Source organism: Canis lupus, chromosome 10 (genome assembly GCF_011100685.1).
Source record: "Canis lupus familiaris isolate Mischka breed German Shepherd chromosome 10, alternate assembly UU_Cfam_GSD_1.0, whole genome shotgun sequence".
Classification (NCBI taxonomy): domain Eukaryota; kingdom Metazoa; phylum Chordata; class Mammalia; order Carnivora; family Canidae; genus Canis; species Canis lupus.
This window is the reverse complement of record NC_049231.1, coordinates 17,354,714-17,371,665: the sequence shown is the minus strand read 5'-3', so window position 1 is coordinate 17,371,665 and position 16,952 is coordinate 17,354,714. Positions and strand designations below refer to the sequence as shown.

At 41.1% G+C, this 16,952-nt stretch overlaps 1 long non-coding RNA gene across 1 annotated transcript in view; it reads right to left on the bottom strand.

Moving 5' to 3' along the window:
- The window catches only part of LOC102153342, a 28,401-nt gene extending 11,792 nt beyond the window's left edge, over positions 1 to 16,609 (bottom strand). Inside the window, exons 1-2 of the long non-coding RNA XR_005365443.1 lie at positions 16,561 to 16,609; positions 16,215 to 16,421 (exon numbers count right to left, since the gene is read on the bottom strand). This is a non-coding gene — a long non-coding RNA (uncharacterized LOC102153342). The remainder of the gene's footprint in view (positions 1 to 16,214; positions 16,422 to 16,560) is intronic.
- Between the last annotated feature and the right edge of the window lie 343 nt (positions 16,610 to 16,952).

The window sequence follows — 16,952 nt, the reverse complement described above, 5'->3', positions numbered from 1 at the left end:
AGGAAAACCTCACCTCAAAAGAAAGAATCAGAAACAGTCCTCTCTCCCACAGAGTTACAAAATCTGGATTACAATTCAATGTCAGAAAGCCAATTCAGAAGCACTATTATACAGCTACTGGTGGCTCTAGAAAAAAGTATAAAGGACTCAAGAGACTTCATGACTGCAGAATTTAGAGCTAATCAGGCAGAAATTAAAAATCAATTGAATGAGATGCAATCCAAACTAGAAGTCCTAACGACGAGGGTTAACGAGGTGGAAGAACGAGTGAGTGACATAGAAGACAAGTTGATAGCAAAGAGGGAAACTGACGAAAAAAGAGACAAACAATTAAAAGACCATGAAGATAGATTAAGGGAAATAAACGACAGCCTGAGGAAGAAAAACCTACGTTTAATTGGGGTTCCCGAGGGTGCCGAAAGGGCCAGAGGGCCAGAATATGTATTTGAACAAATTCTAGCTGAAAACTTTCCTAATCTGGGAAGGGAAACAGGCATTCAGATCCAGGAAATAGAGAGATCCCCCCCTAAAATCAATAAAAACCGTTCAACACCTCGACATTTAATTGTGAAGCTTGCAAATTCCAAAGATAAAGAGAAGATCCTTAAAGCAGCAAGAGACAAGAAATCCCTGACTTTTATGGGGAGGAGTATTAGGGTAACAGCAGACCTCTCCACAGAGACCTGGCAGGCCAGAAAGGGCTGGCAGGATATATTCAGGGTCCTAAATGACAAGAACATGCAACCAAGAATACTTTATCCAGCAAGGCTCTCATTCAAAATGGAAGGAGAGATAAAGAGCTTCCAAGACAGGCAGCAACTAAAAGAATATGTGACCTCCAAACCAGCTCTGCAAGAAATTTTAAGGGGGACTCTTAAAATTCCCCTTTAAGAAGAAGTTCAGTGGAACAGTCCACAAAAACAAAGACTGAATAGATATCATGATGACACTAAACTCATATCTCTCAATAGTAACTCTGAATGTGAACGGGCTTAATGACCCCATCAAAAGGCGCAGGGTTTCAGACTGGAGAAAAAAGCAGGACCCATCTATTTGCTGTCTACAAGAGACTCATTTTAGACAGAAGGACACCTACAGCCTGAAAATAAAAGGTTGGAGAACCATTTACCATTCGAATGGTCCTCAAAAGAAAGCAGGGGTAGCCATCCTTATATCAGATAAACTAAAATTTACCCCAAAGACTGTAGTGAGAGATGAAGAGGGACACTATATCATACTTAAAGGATCTATTCAACAAGAGGACTTAACAATCCTCAATATATATGCTCCGAATGTGGGAGCTGCCAAATATATAAATCAATTAATAACCAAAGTGAAGAAATACTTAGATAATAATACACTTATACTTGGTGACTTCAATCTAGCTCTTTCTATACTCGATAGGTCTTCTAAGCAAAACATCTCCAAAGAAACGAGAGCTTTAAATGATACACTGGACCAGATGGATTTCACAGATATCTACAGAACTTTACATCCAAACTCAACTGAATACACATTCTTCTCAAGCGCACATGGAACTTTCTCCAGAATAGACCACATATTGGGTCACAAATCGGGTCTGAACCGATACCAAGAGATTGGGATTGTCCCCTGCATATTCTCGGACCATAATGCCTTGAAATTAGAACTAAATCACAACAAGAAGTTTGGAAGGACCTCAAACACATGGAGGTTAAGGACCATCCTGCTAAAAGATAAAAGGGTCAACCAGGAAATTAAGGAAGAATTAAAAAGATTCATGGAAACTAATGAGAATGAAGATACAACCGTTCAAAATCTTTGGGAAGCAGCAAAAGCAGTCCTAAGGGGGAAATACATCGCAATACAAGCATCCATTCAAAAACTGGAAAGAACTCAAATACAAAAGCTAACCTTACACATAAAGGAGCTAGAGAAAAAACAGCAAATAGATCCTACACCCAAGAGAAGAAGGGAGCTAATAAAGATTCGAGCAGAACTCAACGAAATCGAGACCAGAAGAACTGTGGAACAGATCAACAGAACCAGGAGTTGGTTCTTTGAAAGAATTAATAAGATAGATAAACCATTAGCCAGCCTTATTAAAAAGAAGAGAGAGAAGACTCAAATTAATAAAATCATGAATGAGAAAGGAGAGATCACTACCAACACCAAGGAAATACAAACGATTTTAAAACATATTATGAACAGCTATACGCCAATAAATTAGGCAATCTAGAAGAAATGGACGCATTCCTGGAAAGCCACAAACTACCAAAACTGGAACAGGAAGAAATAGAAAACCTGAACAGGCCAATAACCAGGGAGGAAATTGAAGCAGTCATCAAAAACCTCCCAAGACACAAGAGTCCAGGGCCAGATGGCTTCCCAGGAGAATTTTATCAAACGTTTAAAGAAGAAATCATACCTATTCTCCTAAAGCTGTTTGGAAAGATAGAAAGAGATGGAGTACTTCCAAATTCGTTCTATGAAGCCAGCATCACCTTAATTCCAAAGCCAGACAAAGACCCCGCCAAAAAGAATTACAGACCAATATCCCTGATGAACATGGATGCAAAAATTCTCAACAAGATACTGGCCAATAGGATCCAACAATACATTAAGAAAATTAATTACGATGACCAAGTAGGATTTATCCCTGGGACACAAGGCTGGTTCAACACCCGTAAAACAATCAATGTGATTCATCATATCAGCAAGAGAAAAACCAAGAACCATATGATCCTCTCATTGGATGCAGAGAAAGCATTTGACAAAATACAGCATCCATTCCTGATCAAAACTCTTCAGAGTGTAGGGATAGAGGGAACATTCCTCGACATCTTAAAAGCCATCTATGAAAAGCCCACAGCAAATATCATTCTCAATAGGGAAGCACTGGGAGCCTTTCCCCTAAGATCAGGAACAAGACAGTGATGTCCACTCTCACCACTGCTATTCAACATAGTACTGGAAGTCCTAGCCTCAGCAATCAGACAACAAAAAGACATTAAAGGCATTCAAATTGGCAAAGAAGAAGTCAAACTCTCCCTCTTCGCCGATGACATGATACTCTACATAGAAAACCCAAAAGCCTCCACCCCAAGATTGCTAAAACTCATACAGCAATTCGGTAGCATGGCAGGATACAAAATCAATGCCCAGAAGTCAGTGGCATTTCTATACACTAACAATGAGACTGAAGAAAGAGAAATTAAGGAGTCAATCCCATTTACAATTGCACCCAAAAGCATAAGATACCTAGGAATAAACCTCACCAAAGATGTAAAGGATCTATACCCTCAAAACTATAGAACACTTCTGAAAGAAATTGAGGAAGACACAAAGAGATGGAAAAATATTCCATGCTCATGGATTGGCAGAATTAATATTGTGAAAATGTCAATGTTACCCAGGGCAATATACACGTTTAATGCAATCCCTATCAAAATACCATGGACTTTCTTCAGAGAGTTAGAACAAATTATTTTAAGATTTGTGTGGAATCAGAAAAGACCCCGAATAGCCAGGGGAATTTTAAAAAAGAAAACCATATCTGGGGGCATCACAATGCCAGATTTCAGGTTGTACTACAAAGCTGTGGTCATCAAGACAGTGTGGTACTGGCACAAAAACAGACACATAGATCAGTGGAACAGAATAGAGAATCCAGAAGTGGACCCTGAACTTTATGGTCAACTAATATTCGATAAAGGAGGAAAGACTATCCATTGGAAGAAAGACAGTCTCTTCAATAAATGGTGCTGGGAAAATTGGACATCCACATGCAGAAGAATGACACTAGACCACTCTCTTGCACCATACACAAAGATAAACTCAAAATGGATGAAAGATCTAAATGTGAGACAAGAGTCCATCAAAATACTAGAGAAGAACACAGGCAACACCCTTTTTGAACTCGGCCATAGTAACTTCTTGCAAGATACATCCACGAAGACAAAAGAAACAAAAGCAAAAATGAACTATTGGGACTTCATCAAGATAAGAAGCTTTTGCACAGCAAAGGATACAGTCAACAAAACTAAAAGACACCCTACAGAATGGGAGAAGATATTTGCAAATGACATATCAGACAAAGGGCTAGTTTCCAAGATCTATAAAGAACTTATTCAACTCAACACCAAAGAAACAAACAATCCAATCATGAAATGGGCAAAAGACATGAACAGAAATCTCACAGAGGAAGACATAGACATGGCCAACATGCATATGAGAAAATGCTCTGCATCACTTGCCATCAGGGAAATACAAATCAAAACTACAATGAGATACCACCTCACACCAGTGAGAATGGGGAAAATTTTTTTTTTTTTTTACCACTCAAACACAGCTTTATCATTAATGTCTTGAAAGAGTGTCTTTCAGTCCCTTTTGTTAAAATTTTTACAGCAAGATCCATGAGTTGCTTGTTTCCTACAGACACTATCCTAGACCGTTTCCAAAGATGATCTTATTCACAACAAGCCATGTGATAGGTATCACTCCTATTTTTCAGAAGAGGGAACAGGCCCGGTGGGATGAAGAAATCTGCCCAACATTAAACATTATCTTAACGAATTATGTTAGTACTGGATACAACATTTTTTTATCCTGTCCTTTTCACTTAATATCATGATCATGTCCCCATGTCATTAACACTATTTGTAAACCTAATTATTATTATTTTTTTTTTTATTTTTTTATTTTTTTATTTTTTTTATTGGTGTTCAATTTACTAACATACAGAATAACACCCAGTGCCCGTCACCCATTCACTCCCACCCCCCGCCCTCCTCCCCTTCTACCACCCCTAGTTCGTTTCCCAGAGTTAGCAGTCTTTATGTTCTGTCTCCCTTTCTGATATTTCCCACACATTTCTTCTCCCTTCCCTTATTTTCCCTTTCACTATTATTTATATTCCCCAAATGAATGAGAACATATAATGTTTGTCCTTCTCCGACTGACTTACTTCACTCAGCATAATACCCTCCAGTTCCATCCACGTTGAAGCAAATGGTGGGTATTTGTCATTTCTAATAGCTGAGTAATATTCCATTGTATACATAAACCACATCTTCTTTATCCATTCATCTTTCGTTGGACACCGAGGCTCCTTCCACAGTTTGGCTATCGTGGCCATTGCTGTTAGAAACATCGGGGTGCAGGTGTCCCGGCGTTTCATTGCATTTGTATCTTTGGGGTAAATCCCCAACAGTGCAATTGCTGGGTCGTAGGGCAGGTATATTTTTAACTGTTTGAGGAACCTCCACACAGTTTTCCAGAGTGGCTGCACCAGTTCACATTCCCACCAACAGTGTAAGAGGGTTCCCTTTTCTCCACATCCTCTCCAACATTTGTTGTTTCCTGCCTTGTTAATTTTTCCCATTCTCACTGGTGTGAGGTGGTATCTCATTGTGGTTTTGATTTGTATTTCCCTGATGGCAAGTGATGCAGAGCATTTTCTCATGTGCATGTTGGCCATGTCTATGTCTTCTTCTGTGAGATTTCTGTTCATCTCTTTTGCCCATTTCATGATTGGATTGTTTGTTTCTTTGGTGTTGAGTTTAAGAAGTTCTTTATAGATCTTGGAAACTAGCCCTTTATCTGATATGTCATTTGCAAATATCTTCTCCCATTCTGTAGGTTGTCTTTGAGTTTTGTTGACTGTATCCTTTGCTGTGCAAAAGCTTCTTATCTTGATGAAGTCCCAATAGTTCATTTTTGCTTTTGTTTCTTTTGCCTTCGTGGATGTATCTTGCAAGAAGTTACTATGGCCGAGTTCAAAAAGGGTGTTGCCTGTGTTCTTCTCTAGGATTTTGATGGAATCTTGTCTCACATTTAGATCTTTCATCCATTTTGAGTTTATCTTTGTGTATGGTGAAAGAGAGTGGTCTAGTTTCATTCTTCTGCATGTGGATGTCCAATTTTCCCAGCACCATTTATTGAAGAGACTGTCTTTCTTCCAATGGATAGTCTTTCCTCCTTTATCGAATATTAGTTGCCCATAAAGTTCAGGGTCCACTTCTGGATTCTCTGTTCTGTTCCACTGATCTATGTGTCTGTTTTTGTGCCAGTACCACACTGTCTTGATGACCACAGCTTTGTAGTACAACCTGAAATCTGGCATTGTGATGCCCCCAGCTATGGTTTTCTTTTTTAAAATTCCCCTGGCTATTCGGGGTCTTTTCTGATTCCACACAAATCTTAAAATAATTTGTTCTAACTCTCTGAAGAAAGTCCATGGTATTTTGATAGGGATTGCATTAAACGTGTATATTGCCCTGGGTAACATTGACATTTTCACAATATTAATTCTGCCAATCCATGAGCATGGAATATTTTTCCATCTCTTTGTGTCTTCCTCAATTTCTTTCAGAAGTGTTCTATAGTTTTGAGGGTATAGATCCTTTACATCTTTGGTGAGGTTTATTCCTAGGTATCTTATGCTTTTGGGTGCAATTGTAAATGGGATTGACTCCTTAATTTCTCTTTCTTCAGTCTCATTGTTAGTGTATAGAAATGCCACTGACTTCTGGGCATTGATTTTGTATCCTGCCACGCTACCGAATTTCTGTATGAGTTCTAGCAATCTTGGGGTGGAGACTTTTGGGTTTTCTATGTAGAGTATCATGTCATCGGCGAAGAGGGAGAGTTTGACTTCTTCTTTGCCAATTTGAATGCCTTTAATGTCTTTTTGTTGTCTGATTGCTGAGGCTAGGACTTCCAGTACTATGTTGAATAGCAGTGGTGAGAGTGGACATCCCTGTCTTGTTCCTGATCTTAGGGGAAAGGCTCCCAGTGCTTCCCCATTGAGAATGATATTTGCTGTGGGCTTTTCATAGATGGCTTTTAAGATGTCGAGGAATGTTCCCTCTATCCCTACACTCTGAAGAGTTTTGATCAGGAATGGATGCTGTATTTTGTCAAATGCTTTCTCTGCATCCAATGAGAGGATCATATGGTTCTTGGTTTTTCTCTTGCTGATATGATGAATCACATTGATTGTTTTACGGGTGTTGAACCAGCCTTGTGTCCCAGGGATAAATCCTACTTGGTCATGGTGAATAATTTTCTTAATGTACTGTTGGATCCTATTGGCCAGTATCTTGTTGAGAATTTTTGCATCCATGTTCATCAGGGATATTGGTCTGTAATTCTCCTTTTTGGCGGGGTCTTTGTCTGGCTTTGGAATTAAGGTGATGCTGGCTTCATAGAACGAATTTGGAAGTACTCCATCTCTTTCTATCTTTCCAAACAGCTTTAGGAGAATAGGTATGATTTCTTCTTTAAACGTTTGATAAAATTCTCCTGGGAAGCCATCTGGCCCTGGACTCTTGTGTCTTGGGAGGTTTTTGATGACTGCTTCAATTTCCTCCCTGGTTATTGGCCTGTTCAGGTTTTCTATTTCTTCCTGTTCCAGTTTTGGTAGTTTGTGGCTTTCCAGGAATGCGTCCATTTCTTCTAGATTGCCTAATTTATTGGCGTATAGCTGTTCATAATAGGTTTTTAAAATCGTTTGTATTTCCTTGGTGTTGGTAGTGATCTCTCCTTTCTCATTCATGATTTTATTAATTTGAGTCTTCTCTCTCTTCTTTTTAATAAGGCTGGCTAATGGTTTATCTATCTTATTAATTCTTTCAAAGAACCAACTCCTGGTTCTGTTGATCTGTTCCACAGTTCTTCTGGTCTCGATTTCGTTGAGTTCTGCTCGAATCTTTATTAGCTCCCTTCTTCTCTTGGGTGTAGGATCTATTTGCTGTTTTTTCTCTAGCTCCTTTATGTGTAAGGTTAGCTTTTGTATTTGAGTTCTTTCCAGTTTTTGAATGGATGCTTGTATTGCGATGTATTTCCCCCTTAGGACTGCTTTTGCTGCATCCCAAAGATTTTGAACGGTTGTATCTTCATTCTCATTAGTTTCCATGAATCTTTTTAATTCTTCCTTAATTTCCTGGTTGACCCTTTTATCTTTTAGCAGGATGGTCCTTAACCTCCATGTGTTTGAGGTCCTTCCAAACTTCTTGTTGTGATTTAGTTCTAATTTCAAGGCATTATGGTCCGAGAATATGCAGGGGACAATCCCAATCTTTTGGTATCGGTTCAGACCCGATTTGTGACCCAATATGTGGTCTATTCTGGAGAAAGTTCCATGTGCGCTTGAGAAGAATGTGTATTCAGTTGAGTTTGGATGTAAAGTTCTGTAGATATCTGTGAAATCCATCTGGTCCAGTGTATCATTTAAAGCTCTCGTTTCTTTGGAGATGTTTTGCTTAGAAGACCTATCGAGTATAGAAAGAGCTAGATTGAAGTCACCAAGTATAAGTGTATTATTATCTAAGTATTTCTTCACTTTGGTTAATAATTGATTTATATATTTGGCAGCTCCCACATTTGGAGCATATATATTGAGGATTGTTAAGTCCTCTTGTTGAATAGATCCTTTAAGTATGATATAGTGTCCCTCTTCATCTCTCACTACAGTCTTTGGGGTAAATTTTAGTTTATCTGATATAAGGATGGCTACCCCTGCTTTCTTTTGAGGACCATTCGAATGGTAAATGGTTCTCCAACCTTTTATTTTCAGGCTGTAGGTGTCCTTCTGTCTAAAATGAGTCTCTTGTAGACAGCAAATAGATGGGTCCTGCTTTTTTCTCCAGTCTGAAACCCTGCGCCTTTTGATGGGGTCATTAAGCCCGTTCACATTCAGAGTTACTATTGAGAGATATGAGTTTAGTGTCATCATGATATCTATTCAGTCTTTGTTTTTGTGGACTGTTCCACTGAACTTCTTCTTAAAGGGGAATTTTAAGAGGCCCCCTTAAAATTTCTTGCAGAGCTGGTTTGGAGGTCACATATTCTTTTAGTTGCTGCCTGTCTTGGAAGCTCTTTATCTCTCCTTCCATTTTGAATGAGAGCCTTGCTGGATAAAGTATTCTTGGTTGCATGTTCTTTTCATTTAGGACCCTGAATATATCCTGCCAGCCCTTTCTGGCCTGCCAGGTCTCTGTGGAGAGGTCTGCTGTTACCCTAATACTCCTCCCCATAAAAGTCAGGGATTTCTTGTCTCTTGCTGCTTTAAGGATCTTCTCTTTATCTTTGGAATTTGCAAGCTTCACAATTAAATGTCGAGGTGTTGAACGGTTTTTTATTGATTTTAGGGGGGGATCTCTCTATTTCCTGGATCTGAATGCCTGTTTCCCTTCCCAGATTAGGAAAGTTTTCAGCTAGAATTTGTTCAAATACATATTCTGGCCCTCTGTCCCTTTCGGCGCCCTCGGGAACCCCAATTAAACGTAGGTTTTTCTTCCTCAGGCTGTCGTTTATTTCCCTTAATCTATCTTCATGGTCTTTTAATTGTTTGTCTCTTTTTTCCTCAGTTTCCCTCTTTGCTGTCAACTTGTCTTCTAGGTCACTCACTCGTTCTTCCACCTCGTTAACCCTCGTCGTTAGGACTTCTAGTTTGGATTGCATCTCATTCAATTGGTTTTTAATTTCTGCCTGATTAGCTCTAAATTCTGCAGTCATGAAGTCTCTTGAGTCCTTTATACTTTTTTCTAGAGCCACCAGTAGCTGTATAATAGTGCTTCTGAATTGGCTTTCTGACATTGACTTGTAATCCAGATTTTGTAACTCTGTGGGAGAGAGGACTGTTTCTGATTCTTTCTTTTGAGGTGAGGTTTTCCTTCTAGTCATTTTGCTCAGTGCAGAGTGGCCAAAAGCAAGTTGTATTGGGAAAAAGAGAAAAAGAGAGGAGAGAAAGAAGGAAAGAAAAGAGAAAGAGAAAAAAAAAGGGAAGAAAAAGAAAAAAAAAAAACGAAAAAAAAAAAAAAGAAGAAAAAGAGAAAGAAAAAGAAAGGAGAAAAAAAGGGGGTGGGGGAAGGAAACAAATCAAAAAGCAAAACAAAACAAAAACAAAAACAAACAAACAAAAAAAGAACCACCGGGGAGTATCTTCTGATTCTGTGTTCTTTAAGTCCCTTGGCTTCTCCTGGAAGTTGTCAGTCTAGCTGGTGTTCTGGGGGAGGGGCCTGTTGTGATTTTCAGGTGTTAGCAGTTGGGGGAGCTGCTGTGCCCCTGCCTGGTGCAGGGCTCGGTGGGGGTTGTTTACCCCGTGAGGCCGCAGGAGGAACAGCCCCAGTGGCGGGGCAGCTCTGGAAACCTGGATTCAGCTCCGGCAGAAACTCCGTCTGCAGGGCCTGGAGGCTCCGGGGCGGGGCCGCTGATCTGCTCAGCTGGGGCAGGAGCGTCCTCGCTGTCCTGGGCCCTCCCGGCCTCTGCCTGTCCCGGGGGAGGCGGGATCCTGGGCTGTGTCCCGGCGCCCTGTGCTCCGGAGCCTGCGCTGGTGGATTCGCGCTCCCGGGCCGCGCAGCCCCCTCCGCGGAGCCGCCGCCCAAGCCCCTCCGAGCTGCTCCTGGAACCGCGCAGCCCCCTCCGCACGGAGCCTCTTCCTCTGCCCGAGCCCCTCCGAGCTGATCCCGGGGCCGCGCAGCCCCCTCCGCGGAGCCGCCGCCCGAGCCCCTTCAGCTGCTCCGGGTCCCGCCGGGTCCCGCCGTGCGCGCTGCAGCCCTTAGGGAGCTCGGCGCACTCTCCTGGGCGCGCAGGTGTCTGTTACTGTCCCAGGGAACCCGAGGGCATCCCCGCCCTCCTGGGTCCTGCTCCAACTCCCCGCGAGCCCCTTTCCGCCCGGGAAGGTCGGTGCAGCTCCTGCTCCTCCGGGACGGGGCTCTCCTGTCCTGGGGACACTCGCCCCGGCCTCAGCCCGGCTCCTCGCGGGGCCCCTCCCCCTCGGAGGCCTTTGTTCCTTTATTTCTTTTTCCCCCGTCTTCCTACCTTGATAGAAGCGCGAACTCTCCTCACTGTTGCATTCCAGCTGGTCTCTCTTTAAATCTCAGGCCGAATTCATAGATTTTCAGGATAATTTGAAGGTTTTCTAGGTAGTTTGGTGGAGACAGGTGATTTGGAGACCCTGCTCTTCCGCCATCTTGCTCCTCCCCCGAGAATGGGGAAAATTAACAAGGCAGGAAACAACAAATGTTGGAGAGGATGCAGAGAAAATGGAACCCTCTTACACTGTTGGTGGGAATGTGAACTGGTGCAGCCACTCTGGAAAACTGTGTGGAGGTTCCTCAAACAGTTAAAAATATACCTGCCCTACGACCCAGCAATTGCACTGTTGGGGATTTACCCCAAAGATACAAATGCAATGAAACGCCGGGACACCTGCACCCCGATGTTTCTAGCAGCAATGGCCACGATAGCCAAACTGTGGAAGGAGCCTCGGTGTCCTACGAAAGATGAATGGATAAAGAAGATGTGGTTTATGTATACAATGGAATATTACTCAGCTATTAGAAATGACAAATACCCACCATTTGCTTCAACGTGGATGGAACTGGAGGGTATTATGCTGAGTGAAGTAAGTCAGTCGGAGAAGGACAAACATTATATGTTCTCATTCATTTGGGGAATATAAATAATAGTGAAAGGGAAAATAAGGGAAGGGAGAAGAAATGTGTGGGAAATATCAGAAAGGGAGACAGAACGTAAAGACTGCTAACTCTGGGAAACGAACTAGGGGTGGTGGAAGGGGAGGAGGGCGGGGGGTGGCAGTGAATGGGTGACGGGCACTGGGTGTTATTCTGTATGTTAGTAAATTGAACACCAATAAAAAAAAAATCAATTAAAGGAGATGCAGTCCAAAGTGGAGGTTCTAACGATGAAGGTTAATGAGGTAGAAGAACAAGTGAGTGACATAGAAGACAAGTTGATGGCAAGGAAGGAAGCTCAGAAAAAGGAGAAAAACAATTAAAATCATGGGGAAAGGATAAGGGAAATAAATGACAGCCTCAGAAGGAGAAATCTACGTTTAATTGGGGTTCCAGAGGGAATTAAAGGTGACAGACGTCCAGAAAGTGTATTTGAACAAATCTTAGGTGACAAATTCTCTAATTTGGGAAGGGAAACCGGCATTCAGATCAAGGAGAGAGAGAGATCTCCTGCTAAAATCAATAAAAACCGCTCATCACCTTGACATTTAATAGTGAACCTTGCAAATTACAAGATAAACAAAAGATCAATAAAGCAAAAAGAGACAAGAGATCCCTAACATTTATGGGGAGAAGTATTAGGTTAACAGCAGACCTCTCCACAGAGACCTGGAAGGCCAAAAGCGGCTGGCGGGATAGATTCAGGGTCCTAAATGAGAAGAACCTGCAGCCAAGAATACTTTATCCAGCAAGGCTCTCATTCAGAATAGAAGGAGAGATAAAGAGCTTCCAACATAGGCAAAAACTGAAAGAATATGTGACCACCAAACCAGGTCTCCAAGAAAAACTAAAGGGGACTGCAAAAGCAGTCCTGAGGGGGAAATATATCACAATACAAGCATCCTTCAAAAAACAAGAAAGAACTCAAATACAAAAGCTAACCTTCAGCCTAAAGGAGCTGGAAAAGGAACAACAAATAAAAGCTTCCACCAACAGAAGAAGGCAGTTAATAAAGATCCGAAAAAAACTCAATGAAATAGAGACCAGAAGAACGGTGGAATAGATCAACAAAACCAGGAGTTGGTTCTTTGAAAGAATTAATAAGATAGATAAACCATTAGCCAGCCTTATTAAAAAGAAGAGAGAGAAGACTCAAATTAATAAAATCATGAATGAGAAAGAGAGATCACCACTAGTAGCAAGGAAATACAAACAATTAAAAAAACTTATTATGACAGCTTTATGCCAATAAACTAGGCAATCTAGAAGAAATGGACCATTTCTGGAAAAACACAAAGAACCAAAACTGGAACAGGAAGAAATAGAAAACCTGAACAGGCCAATAACCAGGGAGGAATTTGAAGCAGTCATCAAAAACCTCCCAAGACACAAAAGTCTAGGGCCAGTCTGGTTTCCCAGGGGAATTCTATCAAACGTTTAAAGAAGAACCCATACCTATTCTGCTAAAGCTGTTCAGAAAGATAGAGATGGAGTACTTCCAAACTCATTCTATGAGGCCAGCATCACCTTAATTCCAAAACCAAAGACCCCACCACATAGGAGAATTATAGACCAATATACCTTATGAACACAGATGCAAAAATTCTCAACAAGATACTAGCCAATAGGATACAACAATACATTAAGAAGATCATTCACCATGACCAAGTGGGATTTATCCCCGGGATGCAAGGCTGGTTCAACACTCGTAAAACAATCAATGTGATTCATCATACCAGCAAGAGAAAAATCAAGAACCATAGGATCCTCTCAATAGATGCAGAGAAAGCATTTGACAAAATACAGCATCCATTCCTGATCAAAACTCTTCAGAGTGTAGGGATAGAGGGAACGTTCCTCAGCATCGTAAAAGCCATCTGCGAAAAGCCCACAGCAAATATCATTCTCAATGAGGAAACACTGGGAGCCTTTCCCATAAGATCAGGAACAAGACATGGATGTCCACTCTCACCTCTGCTATTCAACATAGTACTAGAAGTCCTAGCCTCAGCAATCAGACAACAAAAAGACATAAAAGGCATTCAAATTGGCAAAGAAGAAGAAGTCAAACTCTCCCTCTTCGCAGATGATATGATACTGTACATAAATCTCAAAAAACTCCAACCCAAGATTGCTGGAACACATACAGCAATTTGGCAGTGTGACAGGATACAAAAGCAATTCCCAGAAGTCAGTGGCATTTCTATACATTAACAATGAGACTGAAGAAAGAGAAATTAAGGAGTCAATCCAATTTACAATAGCACCCAAAAGCATAAGATACCTTGGAATAAACCTAACCAAAGAGGTAAAGTATCTGTACCCTAAAAGCTACAGAACATTTCTAAAAGAAATGGAGGAAGACACAAAGAGATGGAAAAATATCCCATGCTCATGGATTGGCAGAATTCATATTGTGAAAATATCAATGTTACCCAGGGCAATTTACACGTTTAATACAATGCCTATCAAAATACCATGGACTTTCTTCAGAGAATTGGAACAAATCATGTTAAGTTTCGTGTGGAATCACAAAAGATCCTGAATATCCAGGGGAATATTAAAAAAGAGAACCATATCTGGGGGCATCACAATGCCAGATTTCAGGTTGTACTACAAAGCTGTGGTCATCAAGACAGTGTGGTACTGGCACAAAAACAGACACATAGATCAATGGGACAGAATACAGAAGTGGATCCTCAACTTATAGGTCAACTAATATTCGACAAAGGAGGAAAGACTATCCACTGGAAAAAAGACAGTCTCTTCAATAAATGGTGCTGGGAAAATTGAACATGCACATGCAGAAAAATGAAACTGGATCATTCTCTTACACCAGACACAAAGATAAACTCAAAATGGATTAAAGATCTAAATGTGAGACAAGATTCCATCAAAATCCTAGAGGAGAACACAGGCAACACCCTTTTTTCACTTGGCCACAATAACTTCTTGCAAGATACATCCACGAAGGCAAGAGAAACAAAAGCAAAAATGAATTATTGGGACTTCATCAAGATAAAAAGCTTCTGCACAGCAAAAGAAACAGCCAACAAAACTAAAAGACACCCTACAGAATGGGAGAAGAGATTTGCAAACGACGTATCAGATAAAGGGCTAGTATCCAAGATCTATAAAGAACTTATGAAACGCAACAGCAAAGAAACAAACAATTCAATCATGTAATGGGCAAAAGACATGAACAAAAATTTCACAGAGGAAGACGTAGACATGGCCAACAAGCACATGAGAAAATGTTCTGCATCACTGGCCATCAGGGAAATACAAATCAAAACCACATTGAGATACCACCTCACACCAGTGAGAATGGGGAAAATTAACAAGACATGAAACCACAAATGTTGGAGCGGATGTGGAGAAAGAGGAACTCTCTTGCACTGTTGGTGGGAATGTGACCTGGTGCAGCCACTCTGGAAAACTGTGTGGAGGTGCCTCAAAGAAAATGAGTGAGAATATCAGTGAGAATGACAAACATGAGAGACACCTAACTCTGGGAAACAAACAAGGGGTAGTAGAAAAGGAGGTTTGTTGGTGGTTGGGGTGTTTGGGTGATGGGCACTGAGGGGGACACTTGTCGGTATGAGCACTGGGTATTATGCTATCTGTTGGCAAATTAAACTCCAATAAAAATAATTTTTTAAAAATAGAGCTGTACACTTACATGACTGAGTCATCAAGGTGTCCCTAGAATAGTTATATTTAAATCCATGCTTGAATTTCCATGGTACCTTCAATTGAGCCATTTATATGATGTCCTTTGTTCTTATACCCAATGGAATGTCCTTGCTCACTTGAGGAGGCACAGAGATTTACAACCCTTGGTATGTATTATTTTTGGAGTCTCCTGAACCTAAACTCTTCAAACAGCAATGAAATAGAATAACATCTTAATATCTTACTGTCAGAAGACCATAAGGAGTGACTGATAACCTTTTCATAGTTCAAAATTTTTGATCCCATTCTTCATTGTTTGCCTAGAAGAGCCATCTGATTCAGGGGTTCTGATTCATTGGGGCTCAAATAAGACATGGAATTGCTCTATACTTAAAACTCAAAAAAAAGACTCGAGACAATGTAAAATGATGCAGTCACTATGACAAACAATATGGAAGTCCCTCAAAATTTTTTAAAAAACTACAATATACAGCAGCACAATGACTCTTCAGAAACACATTTCAAAGATTTAAATCTGAACTTCGGAGAGATATCTGTGCATGTTCTGCACTAGTCACAACAGCCAAACTTATAGAAACAAATTTATGTCTACTGATGATCAGATTGAGTCTACCCATAAAATGGTATATTATCTCACCTTCAGAGGAAGGAAATCTTAACATTGTTGACAACATGGATGGCCCTGGACGCCATTATGTTAAGGGAAATGAACCAGGAGTTGTAAGACAAATACTGCATGATGTAACATTGGAAACTCGAATAGCCAAAGGCAAAGAAGGAGAAAGTCAAATAGTCGCTGGGGGAAAGAACAAATGAGGAAAGGTTGGTGATAAGAAATTAAATATGTTCTGGAAGGCCTCTTCACAACATAAAGTCCTTGATTAAGCAAGTTGTATTATATTTCTGAAAGTCACTGGGATGGTGTTTCAAAGGCGGGGCCTAAAGTAACGAAGATGGGGAGCACATTAGCAGCTACTGTGTGGGCAAATCCTTCTGTGACACAATAGAAAATGAAGGAACAACACATTCATTGAAAGCATGATGTTGGTAACTTACCAAGAGTTACCAAACTGATGGGTGGCGGGTCCAGAAGAGGAATGCAGTTGTTTCAGTTTGGATAAGATTCTCATAACCCCTGAAATGTCCCTTAGGCACATGAGTTCAAGTCAAATACTCCTGGACCTGGAGCTCTGTCAATCTATTCCTCAAATTCTCCTGCTCTAGGTTCACTACGGGAGATATTCCATACCCTGGAGGCGGTCCCTGAGCAAAAAGAGAAAAGTGAAAATTCTAGATCAATCTCCCACCTCCCACCCTGACCCCAACTACAATGCATTTCCCCAAGTACAGCCTCTTAGAATGGACAAGAAGCTGAAGTGTGGCCCTCCTCCCCAGCATTCACACTATCAGCTGTGTCACTGAGAGCACTCCCTTGGACCACCTGACCACCCTCAGTGACCAGTGAGTGGTCTGCCCATCTCCCAAACTGACTCAGAATCCATGACATTCTAAAGCAACTGTCAAATGGCAGCTCTGCCTGCAGTTGGATTTCCTTCAATTGACCAACCATGATGAGCACTTACTATGAATTAAAGTAGGAAAGTGGTTACTTGGGTTATAGACAGGTGGCTTAATGGATGAAATCTAAGCCACACATGGTTCCACTGACTGTGGGTCTCAGTAACTGTGTGAGCAGCTGGGGATAAGGTCTGCCAGGCAGTGGGCATTGGCTGCACTAGCTCTGAGTGGGCCCCTTTCCTGCTCCTTCCTTGCTTCCTCAGATCCAGTCAATAC